This window comes from Oncorhynchus keta, chromosome 12 (genome assembly GCF_023373465.1).
Source record: "Oncorhynchus keta strain PuntledgeMale-10-30-2019 chromosome 12, Oket_V2, whole genome shotgun sequence".
Classification (NCBI taxonomy): Eukaryota; Metazoa; Chordata; class Actinopteri; order Salmoniformes; family Salmonidae; genus Oncorhynchus; species Oncorhynchus keta.
Window position 1 is genome coordinate 50,804,647 of NC_068432.1, and position 9,772 is coordinate 50,814,418.

A 9,772-nucleotide genomic window follows, 5' to 3' on the forward strand; every position below is an offset into this window, starting at 1 on the left:
CCTTCCTTTCCCCTTCCTGTCTCTTTCTCCATCCCTCCTCCTTCTCTTTCCCTTCCTGTCTCTCTTTCCATCCCTTCCCTCCTCTCCTTTCCCCTTCCTGTCTCTCTCCATCCCCCTCCTCTCCTCCTCCTTTCCCCTTTCCTGTCTTCTCTCCTCCCTCCCTCTTCCTTTCCCCTTCCTTGTCTCTCCCTTCTTCCTCCTCCCTCCATCCCTCCCTCCCTCTCCTCTCCTTTCCCCTTCCTGTCTCCTCTCCATCCTCCTCCCTCTCCTTTCCTCCTCTCTCCTTCCTTCTTTCCTGTCTCCTTTCCCCTTCCTGTCTCTCCCTCCCTCCCTCCTCTCCTTCCCCTTCCTGTCTCTCCCTCCATCCCTCTCCTCTCCTTTCCCCTTCCTGTCTCTCTCCATCCCTCCTTCCCTCGTCTCCTTTCCCCTTCCTGTCTCTCTCCATCCCTCCCTCCTCTCCTCTTTCCTTCCTTTCCCTTCCTATCCTCCTCCCCTTATTCCTTCCCTCCTTCCTTTCCCCTTCCTTCTATCTCCCATCCCTCCTTCCTCCCTCCTTCCTTTTCCTTCCTTCTTCTCCTCCATCTCCTCCCCTCCTCCTTTCCCTTCTGTCTCTCTCCATAAGATCCTCCTCCCTCCTCTCCTTTCCCCTTTCTGTCTCTCTCTCCATCCCTCCTTCCCCCCTCTCCTTTTTCCTGTCTCTCTCTCCATCCCTCCCTCCTTCCTTTCCCCTTCCTGTCTCTCTCTCCATCCCTCCCTCCTCTCCTTTCCCCTTCTGTCTCCTCTTTCCCCCCTTCCTTCCTTTCCCCTTCCTGTCTCTCCATCCCTTCCTCTCTCTCCTTCCTTCCTTCTTCTCTCCATCCTTCCTTCCTCTTCTCTCTCCTTTTCCCTTCCTGTCTTCTCTCCTTCCCTTCCTTCCTTCCCTCTTCTTCCTCCTCCCTCCTTCCCTTCCTTTCCTTCCTCTCCTTTCTTCCTGTCTCCATCCCTCCTTTCCCCTTCCTGTCTTTCCCCTTCCTCCCTCTCCTCCCTCCTTCTCCTTTCCCCTTCCTGTCTCTCTCATCCATCCCTCCCCCTCCTCTCCTTTCCCCTTCCTGTCTCTCTCCTCCCATCCTCCCCTCCCTCCTTTCCCCTTCTGTCCTCTCTCTCCTCCCTCCCTTCCCCTCCTCTCTTTCCCTTCTTGTCTCTCTCTCCATCCCTCCCTCCCTCCCTTCCTTTCCCTCCCTTTCTCTCCTCCATCCCTCCCTCCCTCTCCTTTCTTCTGTCTCTCCATCCTCCTTCCCTCTCTTCTCCTTTCCCCTTCTGTCTCTCCTCCCTCCCCTCTCCTCTCCTTTCCCTTCCTGTCTCTCTCCTCCCTCCCTCCTCTCCTTTCCCTTCCTGTCTCTCTCCATCCCTCCCTCCTCTCCTTTCCTCCTTCCCTTCCTGTCTTCTCTCTCCATCCCTCCTTCCCTCTCCTCCTTCCTCCCTTCCTGTCTCCTCCTCTCCATCTCCCTCCTTCCCTTCTGTCTCTCTCCATCCCTCCCTCCCCCTTCTCCTTTTCCTTCCTGTCTCTCCTCCATCCCTCCCTCCCTCTCCTCCTTTTCCCTTCCTGTCTCTCTCCATCCCTCCTTCCTCTTCCCCCTTCCTTCCTGTCTCTTTCTCCATCCTTCCCTCCTCTCCTTTCCCTTCCTGTCTCCTCTTTCCATCCCTGTCTCTCCTCTCCTTTCCCTTCCTGTCTCTCTCTCCATCCCTCCCTCTCCTCTCCTTTCCCTTCCTGTCTCTCTCTCCATCCCTCCCTCCTCTCCTTTCCCTTCCTGTCTCTCTCTCCATCCCTCCCTCCCTCCTCTCCTTCTGTCTCTCTCCCTCCCTTCCTGTCTCTCTCTCCATCCCTCCCTCCTCTCCTTTTCCCCTTCCTGTCTCTCTCTCCATCCCTCCCTCCTCTCCTTTCCCTTCCTGTCTCTCTCTCCATCCCTCCTTCCCTCTCTTCTCCTTTCCCCTTCCTGTCTCTCTCTCCATCCCTCCCTCCCTCTCCTCTCCTTTCCCTTCCTGTCTCTCTCTCCATCCCTCCCTCCCTCTCTCCCATTTTGTTCTTCTTGTGTGCCAGGGCTGGTAATTTAAATAGGCCAGGACAGTTGAGTACCTTACAAGAGATGTTTCCATGTCTGAATCTGGATTCCTCGGCTGTCTGACGTGCTCTCAGGCCGTAGTAGCGCCCAGCATCGGCCCATTCATCCTTCTGGTCGAACTCGTTAGTTGGGGCCCATTCATCCTTCTGGTCGAACTCGTTAGTTGGGGCCCATTCATCCTTCTGGTCGAACTCGTTAGTTGGGGCCCATTCATCCTTCTGGTCGAACTCGTTAGTTGGGGCCCATTCATCCCCCTGGTCGAACTCGTTAGTTGGGGCCCATTCATCCTTCTGGTCGAAATCGTTAGTTGGGGCCCATTCATCCTTCTGGTCGAACTCGTTAGTTGGGGCCCATTCATCCTTCTGGTCGAACTCGTTAGTTGGGGCCCATTCATCCCCCTGGTCGAAATCGTTAGTTGGGGCCCATTCATCCTTCTGGTCGAAATCGTTAGTTGGGGCCCATTCATCCTTCTGGTCGAACTCGTTAGTTGGGGCCCATTCATCCTTCTGGTCGAACTCGTTAGTTGGGGCCCATTCATCCCCTGGTCGAATCCCCTGGTCGAACTCGTTAGTTGGGGCCCATTCATCCTTCTGGTCGAAATCGTTAGTTGGGGCCCATTCATCCTTCTGGTCGAAATCGTTAGTTGGGGCCCATTCATCCTTCTGGTCGAACTCGTTAGTTGGGGCCCATTCATCCTTCTGGTCGAACTCGTTAGTTGGGGCCCATTCATCCTTCTGGTCGAACTCGTTAGCTGGGGACCAGTAATCCTACTGGTCTAAATAGTTTATTGGGGATATTCTAGGATCTCTGGTCTGTCTGTCTGTCTGTCTGTTTACATACCTTTAGGATCTCTGGTCTGTCTGTTTACATACCTTTAGGATCTCTGGTCTGTCTGTCTGTTTATATAACTTTAGGATCTCTGGTCTGTCTGTTTACATACCTTTAGGATCTCTGGTTTGTCTGTTTACATACCTTTAGGATATCTGGTCTGTCTGTTTACATACCTTTAGTATCTCTGGTCTGTCTGTTTACATATCTTTAGGATCTCTGGTCTGTCTGTCTGTCTGTTTACATACCTTTAGGATCTCTGGTCTGTCTGTTTACATACCTTTAGTATCTCTGGTCTGTCTGTTTACATACCTTTAGTATCTCTGGTCTGTCTGTTTACATACCTTTAGTATCTCTGGTCTGTCTGTTTACATACCTTTAGGATCTCTGGTCTGTCTGTTTACATACCTTTAGGATCTCTGGTCTGTCTGTTTACATACCTTTAGGATCTCTGGTCTGTCTGTCTGTTTACATACCTTTAGGATCTCTGGTCTGTCTGTCTGTTTACATACCTTTAGGATCTCTGGTCTGTCTGTTTACATACCTTTAGTATCTCTGGTCTGTCTGTTTACATACCTTTAGTATCTCTGGTCTGTCTGTTTACATACCTTTAGGATCTCTGGTCTGTCTGTCTGTTTACATACCTTTAGGATCTCTGGTCTGTCTGTCTGTTTACATACCTTTAGGATCTCTGGTCTGTCTGTCTGTTTACATACCTTTAGGATCTCTGGTCTGTCTGTCTGTTTACATACCTTTAGGATCTCTGGTCTGTCTGTCTGTTTACATACCTTTAGGATCTCTGGTCTGTCTGTTTACATACCTTTAGGATCTCTGGTCTGTCTGTTTACATACCTTTAGGATCTCTGGTCTGTCTGTTTACATACCTTTAGGATCTCTGGTCTGTCTGTTTACATACCTTTAGGATCTCTGGTCTGTCTGTTTACATATCTTTAGGATCTCTGGTCTGTCTGTTTACATACCTTTAGGATCTCTGGTCTGTCTGTTTACATACCTTTAGATCTCTGGTCTGTCTGTTTACATACCTTTAGGATCTCTGGTCTGTCTGTTTACATACCTTTAGGATCTCGTCTGTCTGTCTGTTTACATACCTTTAGGATCTCTGGTCTGTCTGTCTGTTTACATACCTTTAGGATCTCTGGGTCTGTCTGTTTACATATCTTTAGGATCTCTGGTCTGTCTGTTTACATATCTTTAGGATCTCTGGTCTGTCTGTTTTCATACCTTTAGGATCTCTGGTCTGTCTGTTTCCCTTTGGATCTCTGGTCTGTCTGTTTCATACCTTTAGTATCTCTGGTCTGTCTGTTTACATACCTTTAGGATCTCTGGTCTGTCTGTTTACATATCTTTAGGATCTCTGGTCTGTCTGTTTACATACCTTTAGTATCTCTGGTCTGTCTGTTTACATACCTTTGGGATCTCTGGTCTGTCTGTTTACATATCTTTAGGATCTCTGGTTGGCCTCCCTGCCTCCTAGTCTTCACAGATGTCAGCTAAACGTTCACACGCTGCTCAGACAGCATCACTCAGTGGCTTCCTGCTGTACATGAAGTAGCAAAGTAGACACCGTTCAGAGCTGGCACCCTATTCCCTCTGGGCCCTGGTCAACAGTAGTGCACCCTATTCCCTCTGGGCCCTGGTCAACAGTAGTGCACCCTATTCCCTCTGGGCCCTGGTCAACAGTAGTGAACCCTATTCCCTCTGGGCCCTGGTCAACAGTAGTGCACCCTATTCCCTCTGGGCCCTGGTCAACAGTAGTGCACCCTATTCCCTCTGGGCCCTGGTCAACAGTAGTGCACCCTATTCCCTCTGGGCCCTGGTCAACAGTAGTGCACCCTATTCCCTCTGGGCCCTGGTCAACAGTAGTGAACCCTATTCCCTCTGGGCCCTGGTCAACAGTAGTGCACCCTATTCCCTCTGGGCCCTGGTCAACAGTAGTGCACCCTATTCCCTCTGGGCCCTGGTCAACAGTAGTGCACCCTATTCCCTCTGGGCCCTGGTCAACAGTAGTGCACCCTATTCCCTCTGGGCCCTGGTCAACAGTAGTGCACCCTATTCCCTCTGGGCCCTGGTCAACAGTAGTGCACCCTATTCCCTCTGGGCCCTGGTCAACAGTAGTGCACCCTATTCCCTCTGGGCCCTGGTCAACAGTAGTGCACCCTATTCCCTCTGGGCCCTGGTCAACAGTAGTGCACCCTATTCCCTCTGGGCCCTGGTCAACAGTAGTGCACCCTATTCCCTCTGGGCCCTGGTCAACAGTAGTGCACCCTATTCCCTCTGGGCCCTGGTCAACAGTAGTGCACCCTATTCCCTCTGGGCCCTGGTCAACAGTAGTGCACTGTGTCGGGAATAGGGAGACATTTAGACCACAGTAGAGAACTGTTAATAAAGGAAGCTATCAGTCTGGAGATGTTGCTGCTTCCTGTTACCACACTGTACGGATGGGAGTGTGTGTGTGTGTGTTGTAGTGGGAGGATGGGCCGCCCTCCCCAGCATTGAGAACCAAACACTGTCCATCTGATTGAAAACCCCCACAGATATTCAGTCTGCAAAACACGAGGCTGCTTCTTACCTGATCTCTCCTTTCTTTCTCTCTTCCTGGTCCTTGTTTGGCTCTTTCTCTCTGCCTCTCTTCTCCCTCCTTTTGTTTTTCTTCTATTTTTCTTGTGTGCCTGTGTGTGTTTTGGTGGGTGTGAGAAAGCCGACAGCCTGTGTTTGTAATGCAATCGGGGAGCTGGCCCTGGATCGATAAGCATGGTGCTGGGGGAATTAATGTGAGGCCGGCAGGCTGTCTATCATACAGAGCGAGAGAGGGAGGGAGGGGAGGGGGGGGGAGAGGGGAGGGAGGGAGGAGGGGAGGGAGGGAGAGAGGGAGGGGAGGGAGGGGAGGGGGAGGAGGGAGGGGAGAAGGGGAGGGGGAGGGAGGTGGGATGGGAGGAGGAGGAGGGAGAGGAGGGGAGGGAGGGGGGTTAGAGCACTGGGCCAAAGGAAAGCCATCATATGTGTGTGATTCCACCGTGTATCAGTAAAGAGATCATTAGAAAATTAGATTGTTAAATAGAAACGGCAGTAGATCATCTCCTCCTCTCCTCCTCTCCTCCTCTCCTCTCTTCTCATCTCCTCCTCTCCTCTCTTCTCATCTCCTCCTCTCCTCTCTCCTCTCCTCTCTCCTCTATCCTCTCTTCTCATCTCCTCATCTCCTAATCCTATCCTCCCCTCTTCTCCTCCTCTCCTCTCTCCTCTCTTCTCATCTCCTCCTCTCTTCTCATCTCCTCCTCTCCTCCCCTCTCCTCTTTCTCTTTCCTCCTCTCCCTCTCTCCTATCTTCTCATCTCCTCCCTCTCCCTCTCTTCTCAATCCTAAATCCTCCTCCTCCCTAAATCTAATATGTAATTCTCATCTAATAAATCTCCTCTATTCCCTCTAAATATGTTCCTCTGGTTAATAAGTAAGTAAAATATGTTCTCATCTAAATCTGGGCTCCTGTTTTCAACAGTCCTCACCCTATTCCCTCTGGGCCCTTGGTCAATCAGTTCCCCTTCTCTTCTCCTTTCTCCTTTCCTCCCTCTTCTCCCCCTCAAGTGTAAAATCTCCTAGTCCTCCAGGTCTGCAGGGCCCTGTCTTCTGAGGTCTCAGTGATTCTCCTCCCTTCCTCGTCTCCGTGATCTCATATCCTTCTCCTATCTCGGTTTCTGTTAATCATCTCCCAGAGACAAAGACCAAAGTCTTCTCATTCCTCCCTGTTCTCATCTCCTCACTCTACGGAATCTCACCCTAATAAATAATTGCTGGGTGGGAGGATACATGTAATAAATAATTGTTTATTGCTTTTGAGAACTCAGATGTGTGATCATCTGTGACATCTCCTGATTAAATTCCCCTCAGTATTCTTTTGAAAGGAGCACTTCTCAGATGTGAGACGGTGATTCCTGACACTATCTCTCCTTTCTTTGAAAAGCTTCCTGAAACATCTCCTCTCTTCTTCTGCCTCTCTTCTTTAAATCCTTCTCCATCTTCTAAACATCCTTGTGTGCCTGTAATCTACCTTTAAATGCAGGTCTCTTTATCTTCCTCTAATCATTCCTGCCTCTCCCTGTAATCAGGGAGCTTTTGATCCTCTCCTTCTCTCCTCACACTCATCTGGTTCCTTCCAAACTTGATTAATCTAGGCCCTCTTTCATCCTCAGATGAATACAATTCCTTCCTCCCTCTCTCCTCATCTCCTCCTCTCCTCTCCTTCCCTCTTCCTCCTCCTCCTCCTCTCTCTCCTCCTCCTCTCCTCATCTCCTCCTCCTCCTCCTCCTCCTCCTCTCCTCCATTCCTCCTGAGGAGGTGGGATCTCCTCTCTTCTCCATCTCCTCCTCTGGGATAGGAGGATAAGAAGGGGTTTTAGCCTCCTCCCAAAGGGGGAAAGCCTCCTCCTCCTCCATCTTGTGGTGATTCCTCCTCTGTCTCATCTGGCCCTCTACCATTAGAAAATCTCCTCCTCTCCTAAATTGACTCCCTTCTCATCTCCTCTCTCCTTCTCTCCTCCTCTCTCCCTCTCTTCTCATCTCCTCCTCTCTTCTGATCTCCTCTCCTCTCTCTCTCTCTCTTCCTCCTCTATTCTGTCTCCCTCTCTTCTCATCTCCTCCTCTCTCTCATCTAAATCTCCTCTCCCTCTTCTCCTCTCCTCCTCTCCTCTCTCTCCCTCTCTTCTTCATCTCCTCTCATATCTTCTCATATCCTCCTGATCCTCTCTCCCCTTCCTTCTAATCTGTAAATATGTTATCTAAATAATATCCTAAATATGTTTTATCTCCTTTCTCATCTCCCTCCTAATAATATGTTTAATAAAGTGTAAATAATAATAGTAAATATCTAAATATGTTGCTTAATTAAATATGTTTATGTTTTCCTAAATAATAAATCCTCTCATCTCCGCATAAAGTCCTATTTCTAATCTCCTCTCATCTCCTCCTCTCCTCCTCTCTTCTCATCTCCCTCCTCTCTCTCTCCTCTCCTCTCTCTCTCCTCTCTCCTCTCATCTCCTCCTCTCCTCTCATCTCCTTCTCATCTCTCCCTCTCCTCTCTTCTCCTCCTCTCTCCTCTCTTCTCATCTCTCATCTCCTCTCTCCTCTCTTCTCATCTCCTCCTCTCCTCTCTCCTCTCTTCTCATCTCCTCCTCTCCTCTCCTCCTCTCCTCTTCTCCTCTCCCCGTCTTCTCCTATCCTTCTCCTTTCCTCTTCTCATCTCCTCCTCTTCTCCTCTTGCCGCTCTTCCCCTCCTCTTCTCCTCCTTCTCCTTTCCTCCTCTCTTCTCTCCTCCCAGTGTAAAATCATCCCGTAGTCCTAGCAGGTGTGCAGGGAGGCCTGCTGTCTGAGGTCTCAGTGATTGGTGGAATATTTCCTCGTCTCCGTGATGTATAGGCTTCTACTACGAGACGGTTTATTGTATTCAAACGTACAGCAGAGACAAAGACCAAAGTTGGTTTGACTGAATGGCCCAGCGGTGCGATTTCACCCCAAAAATAATTGCTGACGAGGGGTAGTCATTTTTTCCAAGTGTGTGATAAGAGGGTTGAAATCATAATGGAAAATACATGTCAAATAATTGTTGTATTGCTTTTGAAAAAGGAGCACTCAGATGTGAGACGGTGATGCTGTGACACTAGTCTACCGTGGTATGAAAAAGCAAATGAAAACATAGCATGTTGCGCTGTCGGGTAGATACCTTTATACGAAAGCTCCTTTCTAGCAAGAAAAACATATTGTGTTGGTTGTAAATACATTTAAATGAGGCTCAGTTTATCTTCCCTAATCGTATGACGCTGTATATTTACAGTACAACATGCAGGTGTTCTATACAACACTAATACAAGGTTGAATTGCCAAACAATTAATCTGTGGCCATTTTTGATCCTCCGATGAATACAATTCCACCTGATCCTCTCTCCTCATCTCCTCCTCTCGCCACTCTTCCTCTCCTCCTCCTCTCCTCTCCTCCTCCTCTCCTCTCCTCCTCTCCTCTTCTCCTCTCCCCGTCCTCCGATGAATACAATTCAACCTGATAAACAACAACCACGCCTCCTCACGCCTCCTCACGCCTCCTCACGCCTCCTCACGCCTCCTCACGCCTCCATTTTGAAGTGGGGATTGTGGTCTCTGTCTGACTGGCCCTCTACCTTATTCTGTCTGACTGGCCCTCTACCTTCCTCTGTCTGACTGGCCCTCTACCTTATTCTGTCTGACTGGCCCTCTACCTTATTCTGTCTGACTGGCCCTCTACCTTCCTCTCTCTGACTTGCCCTCTACCTTATTCTGTCTGACTGGCCCTCTACCTTATTCTGTCTGACTGGCCCTCTACCTTCCTCTGTCTGACTGGCCCTCTACCTTATTCTGTCTGACTGGCCCTCTACCTTATTCTGTCTGACTGGCCCTCTACCTTCCTCTCTCTGACTTGCCCTCTTCCTTATTCTGTCTGACTGGCCCTCTACCTTCCTCTGTCTGACTGGCCCTCTACCTTCCTCTGTCTGACTGGCCCTCTACCTTCCTCTGTCTGACTGGCCCTCTACCTTCCTTTGTCTGACTGGCCCTCTACCTTATTCTGTCTGACTGGCCCTCTACCTTATTCTGTCTGACTGGCCCTCTACCTTCCTCTGTCTGACTGGCCCTCTACCTTCCTCTGTCTGACTGGCCCTCTACCTTCCTCTGTCTGACTGGCCCTCTACCTTCCTCTGTCTGACTGGCACTCTACCTTATTCTGTCTGACTGGCCCTCTACCTTCCTCTGTCTGACTGGCCCTCTACCTTATTCTGTCTGACTGGCCCTCTACCTTCCTCTGTCTGAC